Genomic DNA, 15,599 nt, shown 5'->3' with positions numbered 1-15,599 from the left:
TACAAAAGATTTCAAAGGACTAGCCGCCTGAAATATCTTTTGTATCCCTTTCACAAAGTTTCAAAGGACTAACCACCTGAGAACTTTGTCTTAACACATTGGAGGGTACATCCTTTGTGGTACAAGTAGAGGGTACATCCTTTGTGGTTCAAGTAAAGGGTACATCTACTTGGGTTGTTGTAACTGAGAACAAGAGAGGGTACATCTGTTGTGGATCAGTTCTAGTGAAGGGTACATCCACTAGGTTGTTCAAAGAGAACAAGGAAGGGTACATCCCTTGTGGATCTTTGCTTGTAAAAAATTTTACAAGGTTGAAAAGAAATCTCAAGGACCGTAGGTCGCTTGGGGATTGGATGTAGGCACGAGTTGTTTCCGAACCAGTATAAAACTCTTGTGTTTGTCTTCTTCTTCCCTACACTCTTTAATTTCCACTGTGCACTTTAATTATCGCTTTTACTTTTGATTAAGTTTCTATTTTTGTTCTTTACTTTCTCAACATTATAGTAAAAGCCTAATTGAGTTTAGTAACATTAAGAAGGTTAAATTTTTAATTAGTAAAGATTCATCAATAATTAATTCAACCCCCCTTCTTAATTAATCCGAGGCCACTTGATCCAACAAATCAGACTTCACTGAAATTAGATAATATTGTTACACACTGGATGCATAAGAATGAATTTTAATTACAAATACATAGAGACCATAAAGAACATGATGTGACATTGCAACTGATTTGTACTAGAAAAAAAATATCAGTTGATATTAGTTATAATTGGCTGCAATTTTCTCCCAACTTCGAATATGAATTATCATTTATTAGCTGATAAATCCTAATTGATATTGTATAGATTTTGGATCAAACCATAGGCCTATGACCTGTGAAACACTAACCCCTTATTTGTAGTAGAGGCTCACCCTTCCTAATATATTGCTTTGGCTTTTAAGACTAATGACTTCTCTATAAAGTGCCAAGTAAGTTTTTTTTTTTTTTTAAAAATGTCTAGTATTTTCATCCCCTTTAAGAAAAGAGAAAATTCAGGTTTGCAAATAGAGATTGCAATAGTCAAGATTAATTTAATGTGTTTGGGAAAAAGTTACATCCAACATAACCAACAACATTCTCTTTAAATTCAATACAAGAGCTCCTTCTTTCAACACTACTAGAAATTTAGCTTTTTATGACAAACATTCTAAGACGGTTATTTGGGACCGTCTTAGAATGTGACTCGGTGAAAAACTTGTAATTAGGATATCTAAAATTTCTTTTTACAACACACATTCTAAGACGGTTGTTAATAACCGCCTTAGAATATACTTGGGTGGCAATTTGGTAATTATAGACAAAACAACAACGACGGTCTTAAGATAAAACCGCCTTTGTTCCCAGTGGTTAATTACCACGTGTGCACACCCAGGGCTAAGTTGGACACACAGAACAAGCCAGAAGAAAGAATTGGAAAGGGCTTGACGTTCATCCTTCTCTCTCACACACACACACTCTCTCAAAATATCCTCTTTCATAATCTCACGCCGCTTCTTCACCGCTCTCGCCTCCGTCAAGCTGCTTCCTCGCAGGTTCCCCACCGATAGGTACGGTGTCTCCTGCGATGGATCCCAAACCATTCACACGAAGCCCAGACCGTTGAATTTTTGGGTGTCGGCGGTTCCGCGCGGCGCAGTTCGCCGTCGAGCGCGACTACTCTAACTATGAGGAGGTTAGTGGCACGGACAGTGACGAAGGACTAGTGATCGCAAATCTCGGGATCGCTCCGCAAATCGTAGATGCTCTAGCCAAGAAAGGGATTGCGAAGCTCTTTCCCATTCAGGTAATGTCTATTTGTTGTGTTCATTAGTTTTCGTTGGGAAAAATTGTGACTTATTTTTTGTTAATAGGTTTTCTGCTTTGTTAATTGATGTTGCGAGGTTCGTCAATATTTGTCTGACAAGAAGCCAAAAGAAATTCCCATTGTAAGGCCTATTAATTTTTTAATAGATAACACAAGTACATTACACCATTAAGATGAACAGAACATACAAGATAACCAAGAGGAAAGTTATGAAGAGAAGTACAACAAGCGTGAAGACTCAAGCCGCCAGATTTTGATTTTGAAGCAGCAAAACATTGTCGAAAAACACAAAATAGAAGCATCCAGGTAATTTTCAACATATACGTGTCTGTCGTTTTTATGTTCAGACCAAACCCTAGCTCCGCATCGCAACCATGTCGACCAAGCAAGGTATTGTTTTTCTTCTTTCTCCATCCCTCAAACTCCTGATTTTGATCATTTAATTGATTTGAACCCTGAAATTCATATCTATTGATAAAGACTAAGATTCTTTGGTTTGCAATTTATATGATCGATTTCTTATTTTTCCCCCTCTTTTGGGCTTTTAGGTGGAAAAGCTAAGCCTTTGAAGAAACCCAAGTCTGATAAGAAGGATTACGACGAGGTATTTCATTGAAATTCCCTTTGGAGTTATCTTGTTTTTTTTTTAAAAAAAATATTTTATTTATCGTGGTCAAAGATTAGAATTTCCATACTTGATGGGCTTCAGATTAAGAATTGGCAATAAGTTCAAGGAAGAGATAACACAGGGTTGAGATTTTTAGGCTTGGTTGAATTATTGGTTGTTTTCAATATGAATCTTTCCAAAGGTTGAATACAAATTCATTTAATTTATATTGCTACTATTCTGGCTGTTGCGATGTCTATTGAAGAATTAGAAAATTTTAATTTTGCACTTATCAAAAATAAATTGCCATGTTAGTTTTTGGTAACACTGCTCTCTCTCTCTCTCTCTTCATCCCTTGTATGCACTGCAAGTTAGGTTTTCACTTGAGCTTTCATTTTCTAACTCGTTATCCATTTGTTTTATTGTTTCCATGTTGCATTCTGCATAAGCAAACAGAACTAACCAACTTGGGTCACTCTAGGAAGTACCTATTGTTTCCACGTTGCAATTGTTTTATGCTTGTTTTCATGCATTTTGCTTTCTGTTTGAAGTGACAGGATTCAATTGTTTTGGCATTGTAATCATGTTGATGATAGTAAGCTCACAGTTAAGTGGGTCAATGCATGTTAGAAGGGTAAGAGGGGGAGCATAGAGGAATTGTTGTTCTTTTAACAACTGTCCAACTGATAGTAACATGTGTTGTCTGATTAACAATTAAAATGAAGGGGTGTGATATAAATATTATACTTGAGAGACAAGGGGGTGTTTGGTTCATAGATGTGGAGAAGAAGTTATTGAGACTTGAGAGCAAAGGGGAGAGGCACTCCAAGAACCTGTTTTATCTTTCCTGTTTTTGTTTTAGAATGGTTTCTTAAGTATTTGTTTCTTCGTTTTATTGTGAAATTTTGGTTTTGACCATGATCAACATATGGTTTATTCTTGTTGGTTTTACACACAAACACAACTTCTGAATCTGGTTATGACCTTGCAATTTATTTGTGTCGGTATTTTGTAGGTTGACATGGCTAACATTCAGAAGAATAAGGAAGAGGAGAAGGTCAGATATTGTATTGTAAGTTAGTACATACTAGTCATCATTTCTAATAATGACCTTATTTATACTTAATCATGTTGCTTGTATTGTGCAGGCGCTAAAGGAGTTGAAAGCCAAGGCGCAACATAAAGGAAGCTTTGGAGGTTTTGGGCTCAAGAAAAGTGGAAAGAAATAAGGGCTCTTTATCATGATTGTATACATCCAATATTGTGCAGGATTTGAAAGGTGAATTCTAATGCTCAAGAGTTTTTATGTATATATATATATAATTTTGCTCATGGGATAAGACTTGTGTCTGTTACATCCAATCTCACATTTGTTACTCAACCAATCAACTGAAAAGTTTCATTTGAATTTGAAATTATTTGTAACCCAATAATAATGGTGTTGCTTTGAACATTTTAATATAGATTTCCCTGTTTTCCATTTGGTGCAATAAAAATATATATAAAATACGACTTAAAGTATACTATCATATACGAATCGAATCGAATCAAATCAAATATGTATAAAATGTATAAACATACACTCATATAAATGTAGAAAATATGGTTTAAGTGTATACACAAAATGGTACACGTACATGTACACATATATAAAAAAACAAATAAATGTTTAACTATAAAAAATGAAAAAAAAAAGTTTTACGCTAGCGTAGTACATTTTTTCATTAACTAGCAGCCTACTTAATGCCTTTTACTCCTATTGTAACAGCCAGGCCTTTATTTAATGTTGTAATTAATTATAAATTTAACACATGCATAATACAACTTGTCTGTTATTTGTGCAGTAAATAGGAAGAAATGAAATTTCTTGATTTAGATATGATTTTCTGATCTGCATGATTTTTGGGTTACTTAAGTGTTAGTGTCAAGCAGAAACATGTATGTATAAAAAAAGATCACTTTAAATAATTTTAAAATTGAAACATGAAGATAGAAATAAGATTTATAATCTGACGATAAAGATTATGATAATATAAAATAAGATTGAGTTAGCTGGAACTGATTATGCCAGTAAGATAGTTTAATTACAAAATATCTATTTTCAAACGAGGCTTCTTAATTTTTTTTTTTATTTTCACATCTCCCCATCCTTTTATTGCCACCAAGTGTGAAGTTTCAACAAAATTTGGAGAGACAAGAGAAGTGAATAGGAATTAATTAATTAGTTAGTGGAATGCGATTCACTCTTCTTTCCCGTGCCCCTGCTCCTTTTCTTTCTACCGCCTTCCTTAAATTCAAATCCATTGCACCTTCCGCAGCGACTTTCACTAGGGTTTCTTGCATGGCCGCTTCATCTTCTTCCGCGGTGCTTAATTTTGGTTGCTACAGTTCAAATCGATTGCATGATTTTTAATTGTTCCATGTCATTTTGTACCATGTTTATGGTAATTATGTTTTTCCTTTCCAAAGGTTTTGATGTTGCTATTAGCATGAAATTGTGGCACTTGCAGGCTTTTACCCAGACATTTAGGGAAAGCAAGCCAGGTTCCTTGGTGAAATTGGCCTGTGTTTCTGCTATTGAAGATATGCTAACCCTCGTAAATTTGACTTCATATCATTTTAGGAACTTCTTTGAAATGAAATTCTTGACTTTTGGATAATCTTATGAAAGCAATTTATTCGTTCCTCTTCTCTCCCTTTCCATACTAACATTTATTTTTGTCTTTGGTTCAAATCTAGATTGAAAGCATGCTTTCCATAGAGACAAGCAATCCCGAAAATTTAGAACTTCAAGATGCTTTACTCGCATGGATTAGAGAGCTCCCTCTGTTGCTTATCCAGCTTGGAGATAAACACACAACCTGCTCCCAGTTAGTCATTATTTCTAAGACATTCAACGAAATACAACAAGTAGTGTCGCGAAGAAGTAATTGATTATGTATATAGCCATAATTAATTATGTACCTTTCCCATCAACTCCAACTTTTGTCTATTTTTATGCTCTTTTGTGAAGAAATTATATAAAAGACGTGACTCTCTTTTTTATTTAGTTGTCCATTTAATTCTCTTTTTTAAAAAATATATTTTTATGTACCCTGTTTACTTTCTCCCTGATAAAAGTATATCCCCTGGTCCTCTTTTCTCTATCCATATATAGAGATTTGCTAATTTACCCTGACCTTTTTTAGGAGTATTTTAATTTAGCAAACTATACCTTGGCCTTGGATGCATTTAAGAAAATCCTAGTTATATCTTTCACTCAGATTCCATGGCTTAACTTTTCTCTTCGTTGATTCTATCACATTCCACTCTGAAAAGCAACTGCTTCTCTTCCTGCATCTAATTATGCTAACCTGTGAATATGTTTGCAAGAAGATTCTGTTCACCTTTCTGATGGAAATAAGAATTTTGAAATTCTATTTTGTGTGAGTAGATTTCCGCTTGAAGAAGCTGGGACCAAAGGTGTCGAGCTTTGTTCTTTGTGGCAGGAAAATATGAAGAATTCAGCTTGGCATCCATTTAAAGTGGTCACAGTTGATGATAAAGCAGAGGTATGTACAATCTTGACATGCTTTGTGTTCATAAAGGAGTTCTGCCTAAATTGGTTAGTTGGTGTGGTTGCTTGTAATTTTCTATTTGCCTATGAAGGAAGGTAATATATTGTCTCCAAAATACAAATATTTAATCTGTGAAGTAGGTTGTGGTTTGCTGGTAGTTTATACAAAAGTCGTTTCCAAGCTCTTTTTTTTTTCTTTATTCTTCTGCTTATTCAATTCATGAGGCATATTTCCCAAAGGATATACAAAACCTGGACCAGATGCCAGTCATGAGCAGCGTTCGAAATTCATCCGGTTAGATATGTTTTCATCTAATAACTTTATACTGTACATCTACCATTCTTAGCATCATTTTTCTTGTTTTATAAATCTATTATATATTATATTTATGGTCACTATAAAATGGGTAAAAAAATATAGTCAACTTTATATGATATAGATACGAACTTCTGTGCCCTCATTGCAATTTTTTTCTTCTCATGTTTTTCTTTTTTCTTTTTTACCATTTGGCTTTGCTGAGTCATTTATGTTCAAGTTTCTGTTTTTTTCTGGTACTCTTTTTAATTGCAGTCCATTGTCCTAGGTTGATAACGGGCTAACCGGCATTGCGTTGGGATATTGCTCATGGTAGCATAATCTATGATAGAAATCTGACCAGGTTAAAGTATGAGCGTCAAGAAAAAAAATTATATTTGAATATATTGTTATTGCCATTCATAAATAAAAAGCAAAAAAATTTTAAAAAAAATTATCCTACATCAGTTATATAGCAAACTGATGTAGAATACTTCAACAATTCTACATCGATTATACGAATAACTGATGTAGAATGCTTTACCATGGGTAACATTCTACAATGCTTGACAGCCACACCCGATGTAGAAAGCTAACGATTCTACATCGGTTATTAGGAAACCCGATGTAGAAAGTTGAACATTCTACATCGGTTATTGGAATAATCGATGTAGAATCATCAGCTTTCTACATCGGGTTTACCTAATAACCGATGTAGAATTGTCAGCACTCTACATTGGGTTTGAGTTGACACTCGTAGTGGAACCCAAGCCATTCTACATCAGTCGTTGAACCGTCGTAATAGGACGACGATGTTTAAACATCGCTGGCTACAACATCGGGTCAAAACCGATGTAAAAAGCCACTTTTAACCAATGTAAAAAGCCTACTTTGTAGTAGTGCAAACTGATGTTTGGAAGCTTGAAATGGCAATCCAAACACACCTTAACAGTTGAGTAGATAGAGCACGTGCTCATAAGCCAAATGATAATAGTACTATAACACCTTTACCAGCAAAATGCTCTTGGTGGGTTGAAGTGTATTTCTGGTGATACCAATGTTAGTTTCTTTCGTTTAACAATGTAATGATAACCAAGTAGACACATGCTACAAAAAGATATAACTTATATTTTCTTGTGAAGCTGAAGACTAAATAATGACTCATGAACAAAATTACCAATTTAAGATAATAAAACATAATAGCATCAATGTTTAAAAATATTCAAATTATAGCTGCCAAGAAGAAACTTAGTTTAAGATATTGATAAAACAAAATTAAAAAGAAAAAAATGTAAGATTATACAGTATAAACTTGAGGAAAAATATATTTATATGCTGTCACTTTTGTTTTCAGAGTTTTGTTGAATCATATAGTATGAATTACTCAAACCATGACAATGGCAAGATAACACAAGTGGGAAGGTAAAGCATCAAACTTGGCTTAAATATTTTGGCTCATATATGACTAATTTCTGAGCCAATCATTCAGATATTTATATAACTAATTTCTGAGCCAATCATTGGCTATTCTCTTAACAATAAGACTGAAAAGGAATAATGCTAAAATGTAAAGACTCTCTTACTTGCCGCCACAACTTGGATCCAATTACCTACATATAATCAATCAATAAGATCAACTTTATCACTTATTGGTAATCAATAACTGGCAAAGGACCCAAAACATTATGGAAATTATGTAATCATAGTAATACTTGTAAATATGGTATATTATATATTTTTTTTCCAGGTAGTATAAATGTTATGTAATTATGTCTTCTAGAGTGATTGTATATTCTTGTAAATATTATTGTATTTAAGACCCCTTGCCTCCTAATATAAATATATGCTCCGCTGTGTAATTCTGACACAAGTCATCGTATCTCTCATTCTCTTTCATTCTCAACATGATATCTAGAGCCTAACAAGAGGCAACCCAAATGTCAAATAAACTAAAAATGTAATGATACATTCTATTCCAAAATTTAAATAAATTGTCTGTTAATCAAAATGAAGTTATAGGACAAAAAAAAAGAATTTGGGTTATGGCTCATGAACCTACTATAAGGAAAGTACAAGACGAAATCACATAGGCTGAAGCAGTTACCAGGTCTCCACAAGTCAAACAACAACTATTTGAACATAGCCCTACCATATCTTTCCAAATTCAAAAAGGATTTATTAGATGAATGAAAAATACTAAATGATAGGATCTTTGTAAAGTTGACAAGAGGACTGAGGACAAAGTCACAAAATCCTTGACTTCCACGACATCAATTCTCTTTGTGCTATAGCCTACAGCTAGTGTCTGCAATCGTTTGTGTAGCTCTTGAGTATATAAACACTACCTAGGCCATCAAACATAGGGAAAGCATAACAAACAGCAGTACTGAAAGCACAACTACAGTGTAAAACTTAGGAGGCTTAAATTCCATGAATGCATCACAAGGGATATTATACGTACTTAAGACAATTGAGTGGCTCTCCATAAAACTTAGGAGGCTTAAATTCCAAGGATCACTGTCTGTAAAAAGTCTCAAGCTCTTTCATAAATGTTTCTCGATCCAGAGGTGTGCCATACTCATCATAATCAGTCATCTGTGGGTTAACGATAAGATAATTAGTCAAGCTTTTTCAACACATAGATCCAAACACACTAAAATAGCACCCAATACCGATCCAGACTTCTTAGAGGACATTAGTCAAGCAATTGAAAGGTTCAAAACCCCATTTCACTAATGCCACAAAACCCATCCAAAAACAACATATATGAACACAATCCTACATTTTAACACAAAAGGCACTATATCTGGGGGAAAAAGAGACATTACCTTGTTGTTGGTGACAAAGTCAGTCACATTAATAGCAGGGAAGAGAAGAGTGCCATTCGGTTGCATTTGATAGAGCCTCTTAACTCCAGTGGTGATTTCCTCAGAAACCCCAACAAGACGTTCTTCATCTTTGGTACCTGGTGGGATTGGTCTTCAACCCATCTCTGATGATGGTAAGCACGATCTGGAACTCGGCGTTGTCAGTGGAGTTGGGGTCGAGGAGTTCCTTGGTCTTCTCATAAAGTTCCTCGGCCTTGACGCCTTCATGGATGAGGAGGGTAGCGTCATCACCATGATCGACGATGAGGTTGGGTCCTCCGCCGGGGACCCAGTCGAGGGCACGCTCGGTGCAATAGTGGCAGCGGCGTGGTCTTGGGTGGAGAAGATGCTGCAGGAGCATCGGTGTGGCCCTACAAAAGGTCATTGACCTTGTACTCGTGACCACTTGTGTGGTTTTCTCCACCAAAAAAGCCATGGTTTACCCACTGAGAGAGAAAAAGAAAGAAAGAAAGAGAGTGGAGTGGCGAGGAAAGAAAGAGAGTGGAGTGGTGAGGAAATACTCTGGAGTCGTGGAAGAGGAAACGGTGTTGATTGAGGCTAGCTAGGGTTAGAGTTTCAGCGCGAAAGGGGACACCGAGTTACGCATTTTGTTTTATTAATCCAAATGAATTAAGATGGTTTTTTATAAAACCTGCCATAAATTTAATTATATATAACATTCTAAGGCGGTTTTTATTAACCATCTTAGAATGAATGTCGTAAAATGCTCTTATTGTTAAAATAATTACAAAAATGCCACCTCACCACTTTCTAAGGTGGTTCCCAAACAACCGTTGTAGAGTCCCTGTCGTAAAATGTTGTTTTTTTAGTAGTATGTTAGGCTTGTTCTCATCATACGAAGGATGTTCTTCATTGCTTTCAAGGTTGCCCTCATGCCAAGGAGATTTGGCTTCATCCGGGCTTCCTTACTAATTCTAGTTTCTTCGAGTTGAAAAACCAATTGAAATCTTTACATAATATTAAAAATATATATTTATGTAGAAATATATGAATATTTATAAAATGCATGGATGTCAAATTTAAGTGTATGTGAATCTTTATCTTGGGTAAAACTAGCTTTTAAACTAGTTGAAAGCTTATAAAATATAAATTATGTTTAACAAAAATAGTCAGAAACGGAAAGTCAATTGAAAAATTATATGTTGAGGTAATGTTTCCATACAAATTACATAAATGGACATATTTATGTAATGTTTTCTTTCAAAATTTAATTTGATTTTCTTGATAATTTTTTTTAGTATTTATAATTTGTATTAAATTAATTTTAAACACTTGTAACTTTTTATTTATGAAATATCCAAAAATATAAATTAAAACTACATAAACTTATTATATATCATTGTCAATATCATATATAATAAAATGGTAAAAATGTAAAAATCCTATCTGTCAAACCCTAATTTTGTCAGAGAAATATCGTTCGATATGATATTTTGATTCTTGCTAGTCGAATTACAATATTTGGAGCCAGTTACAGTGCGAAGCAAGGAATCACTCAGTGTTTTGATTAAGAAAACAAAAGGATACCAAGGAATGGGGCAAAATGGTTTTTTTTGGATTTTTCTAGACCCTAGCAAGCCCAGGCTAGCATCTAGCTCGCTTGGGCCATGAAATGGCTTCGTGCCTAAGCAACTAGCTCGCCTGGGTGGGCTTCCCCTACCCCAAAATGGATTTTTCCCTATAAATAGCCATGTTGGGGAGGGGTTTAAGGATTCAGAAGTTGGAAAAAGAAAAAGAAAGAGAGAAAGAAGAGGAAGAAGGAAGAAAAGCAAAGCCGAGGCATTACTGAATCGTGACCGTGATCATTTCCTACATCGTTCTCTTGTTCTGTGTCTCTCGTGCAACAATCGATTAGTTTTTTTTCTTTTCTTCAAGAGTTGAATGTAATCTATGTACCCTTAGGGGTCTCCTCTATTATGTGCATATTCATCTTCTCCATTTATCATCGGTGATCTCATTTTCATTTGTAAAGTTTAATCCTAATCAATCACTAGTGTCGTAAAATTGTCTTTAAAAAGATTGAAAGTTAATAAACAAAACCAAAATAAAAACCAACTCATAACTAAACTTCTCTCCATCAAATATCACTTGAGATCGTTTCAAGGTCCAACTTCTTAACGACCTTCTTGTTTGTAATTAAAATGAATCTTTCAAAAGCATAAAACCAACTCAACACATAAACTTTCTCACTTTAAAGAACTATGTAGGTCTGAATTCCTCATTGCACCTGAGGATACATAGGAGCAAGGGCATCCCCCTTGTCGACCCCAAAAAAACAGAAATATAAAAAAGGGAAAAATAAATAATTTTGAAGTCACATTGTGCACACTTGATTAATGCCGCCCCTTTTTGGCTAATACCTTCCCTATGCGTAAACAACTCCCGAACCCTTATTTTAAAAATTTGCAAACCTCTTTTTGGTTTTTTCTAACGTTTTCCTTAAATAAATATTGGCGGTGACTCCCACGCATTTTTCTTTTGGAAGACGCGCCTTTTGCTTTTTGCCCGCTCGCCTGTCATAGGGTAGCTTGTGACAGATGGTGACTCCACTGGGGACTTATTAGAGAGTTAAGTCATTCGATCAGTGTGCAATTTAATCATGACTTCTTCTTTATTTATGTTTCATTTTCTCTTTTATCTTTTGTTTTGTTCATATTTGTTTATAACCTTTGCTATGTTATTGTCTTTTGGTGTGTATTGGTCTATCTATTACATTCGTAGTTAGGAATATTTTTGTGCCATTGAATCCTGGGGTAGACGATATGTGACGTACTTGTTGCATCTACCTATGAGTTATTTGTTTTCTTGGCAAGTAGGGTGGGGTAATTCTTAGATTGCTCTATGCACACATGGCACCTACACTTTTGCACACACATTGAGATATTAGGTCCTATACTCGAGTCTGTGAGACATAGGGAGTGGAGGTCGATCTATGGTCATGTTGGGTCTTCAACTTGCTTGTTAACAGTGAAGTCTTATCTAGAGTTTTCCTCTTTTGATGATGCATTGTCGTTGGTAGTCCCTGCCGCCACAATGTTGTTACCTACACTACTACAAAATGTAGATTTAACATCGCTAACTTATCATCGGTTTTTGATAAAAACCATTGTTAACAAAAATGTGGTGGCATAATGGTAAATAACGTGATTGTATTAACATCGGTTTTTCAAATAACCGATGTTAACACAATATGTTAACATCGGTTTTTATAAAAACCGATGTTTACATCACTTCATAATGTCCGTTAACATCGGTTTGTCCAAAAATCGATGTTGGTAAATGATAAGTTAACATCGATTTTTTTTAAAAAGCTGATGTTAACGTTGACATCACTTCCTTAACATCGGTTTTTTTTATTATTTTAGAAAATCGATGCTAATGAACTTAATTTTTTAAAATATGATTGGCTCCACACCCTAATTCACTAACATAGGTCTGTAGCATTTCGTCGTGTGTGTCACAGCTCTGTGTCGCCTCTACGCCACCTTTGCATCATCATCTTCATCGAATCTCTGTGTTGCCTCCACTATGTCGCGAATCTTCTTTCTCACTGCCACTCCGCATTGCCTCTCGCTGCCACTCGAGGTAAGCTTCATGTCTTCATTCATTGTTGTTGTCTTCTACTTTTATAAGGACATGGTTGTAGAGACCCACATTGTTGTCGTTGAACTTATTTATCCATCTTGGTGTGGGAGTAGAGACCCATATTGTTCTCGTTGACACTCAACTGCACCTATAGTGTTTGTGCCCAGTCTTTGGACTTATTTTAATGATGCCATAAATATATCACTGTGAGTTGGGTGTAATTTTATTAAAAACACCTTAGTTTGTATACGTATATCCACCTATCAACCTTAGCCAACCCAGGTTAATCATAAAATGTATGTTAGAGTGTGATGTTTCTCTGCATTATAGTACCTTTGATGGATCAATGTAGTATAAGCACCTTTTTCACATGAATGAATGTGTAGTATATGTAGTTTAATAACCAGAATGAAGATGATTTATGGGTATGATATTCCAGCAAAGACACGACTATTTGTGAATGTTTGGGCTATTGGTAGGGATCCCAATCACTAGGAGAACCCTTTTGAGTTTAGGCCAGAGAGGTTTATGAGAGATGGGCAAAATGAGTTGGATGTGAGGGGACAACATTATCTTGTAGAAGCTGTGTAACCTATTGTCTTAAAAACCCTGAAAAGTGTAACCTATTGTCTTAGAAACCCTGTGCCTTTTTGTTAACTTATTACTTGTGGTGTTGTGACTACTTGCAGTGATTTCCTGCTCGTTGCTTTCATGTATATCTATCTATCATTGTGCTATAATGTATTATTGATGGTTAAATTTAGCCTTTTATGGATGGATGGATTAATAGTTAGCTGACTTTTGATGGTTGAGTAGGAGGCATATTTCCTACATCCTTGATGGACTAGCATACTATGATATTTCCATGAAAGTACTATTATTATGTTGTGGAAATGTCCAATTTACAACCAGATGAGTAAATGAAATCGGTCATAGGACATTGTTATTGTTTGCAAGACACAAGCATGAACATGTCCATGGTTAAGTACGAACAAAGATTAGACTTAAATTTCGTTTATTACAGGTTAAGGTATAGTCAAAGTGTGTCAATGATAGTTATCGAGAACTAGAGAATGCCCAGATTCAAGTGACAGAACTAATAACATCATTTTTTCTATAGGTTACTGCAATTAATATGTTTCTCTGGGGACGTATGAATTAGCTACTAAGATTTTGTAAACTTGCATGCCCAAGTAAAAATCTTCTCTTTGGGTATATGGATCAAATGGCCATCAAATATGAGAGATTTTGTGAGGGTGATAGGAAAATTAGAACACTGCATGGCATTGAATATCTTTATTTTATGGTTCATTGATTTAGATTTGAACTTTGTTGTTGTAATTTGATTTGTATGATCAATGCTTGATTACTCTTGCTAGTGGACTTGTGCCATGGTCAATTATGTTTATTTATGCTGCATGAGCTTGAATAAACATAATAATATGTTGTGCTGGTGCAGGAAGGTAGCCTAATGTGTTTGCTGGTATCCATGATTTATAGATAAACTAGAAGTTTTGTCATGTTTGTTATCAGCTAGATAGTTGGCTGCCAAGTAATATGTCTTGTATGTTTGTTAAGGACTTTAGATTAGTGCCTTGAACTTCAGAATTTATTCCTAGTGTCTTCCATGTGACATTTTCTTGCATCAGCTTTGTTTCTAGCCTCACACTCGAAGGTGTTCTTGTTTTGGTTGCTATCTATGCTTGTCTTTGTGATACTATTACAACTCACCAGGGCTGCAAGTCTATCACATTGACCTTTCTTGCAATTTTTTTATGGTGACATTGGAGCTGTATTGTTGATATTTGTACGTGGGTGTGAGAATCATTTACTACTTCAGTCCTTTTTAAAACTTTTATATTTGTTTGGTGTGATGGACAACTAGACTTGAAGGCTCAAGTTGAGTCGTGAACATTGTGTTAGTCACCAAGAAAAGTATTAGGGGCGGGTCTGGAAGGTACAATTCCAGCTTACCAATTTTTTTTTTACCAAAAGTCTAAAAGAAAAAGGTAAAGTCTTGCAATTATATGAATAATAATAGCAATAGATTTTTCACAAGTGTTTATTCTAAAGATTCAACAAGCACTTTAAATTTATCAATATACATATATTATTGGTGTTAAAGAAGTATATAAATAATTCTTCTTCCTGCTTGTCATAGTTGATAAAAGGCTTTAAATACATTGTGGCTAATTGACATATGTTTTTTATTTTCAGGTTATTATTTACTACTGCTAATTGGCCTTGCTGTGGAAGCTCTTTGATTATAGCAACTCTAGGTATGTACGTACAGACTAGTATGTATATATATATATTAATACTATCACAGACTACTCTTTTGACTTTTGTATCAGTATTTATATACACATATACTAGTACCATACTTATATATATACATGTATATGTGTCGAAGACTAACGAACCCTTATTATAGCAATTCCTTGGTGTTAGATTTAAAAGCAATTGATTGAAGTCTACACCAACTTCCTTTTTCCTCCAAATAAACAATACCCGAAACCCTGAATACTTTTTAACAAGTGAGAGAGTATTAAGAGTGTGAAGATAAGAAATTGATTATGGGATAGAGTTTGCAGTCGACAAGGACAATGTCGATGACACTGTATGCGAAAAGTACAACATTAGCAAGGAGAAATGGACCCAATTTTGTCAAAGCCGCAGAGACCCTTCGTGGGAGGTAACTTTGTGATTTTCATTGTTTTCAACTTTAAATTCACTTATTATTATACATTGTAATGATAAGTTTCAATAATGTTGAATTTTTGCAAGATGTGCAAAAAAAGGCATAGGCCATCCAGAAACA

The 15,599-nt window shown here is 34.8% G+C and overlaps 1 long non-coding RNA gene and 1 pseudogene across 1 annotated transcript; one reads left to right on the top strand and one right to left on the bottom strand.

Moving 5' to 3' along the window:
* The first annotated feature begins 2,170 nt into the window (after positions 1–2,170).
* LOC114401310 lies at positions 2,171–3,721 on the top strand. The gene is made up of 4 exons (XR_003664251.1): positions 2,171–2,237; positions 2,396–2,451; positions 3,470–3,511; positions 3,603–3,721. It is a non-coding gene; the product is annotated as an uncharacterized LOC114401310 (long non-coding RNA).
* A 5,098-nt stretch (positions 3,722–8,819) lies between these two features.
* LOC114401850 lies at positions 8,820–9,608 on the bottom strand (annotated as a pseudogene).
* Positions 9,609–15,599: the final 5,991 nt, after the last annotated feature.

The sequence above is a fragment of the Glycine soja genome, chromosome 20 (assembly GCF_004193775.1).
Source record: "Glycine soja cultivar W05 chromosome 20, ASM419377v2, whole genome shotgun sequence".
Classification (NCBI taxonomy): Eukaryota; Viridiplantae; Streptophyta; class Magnoliopsida; order Fabales; family Fabaceae; genus Glycine; species Glycine soja.
This window is presented reverse-complemented; position numbering and strand designations above follow the sequence as displayed.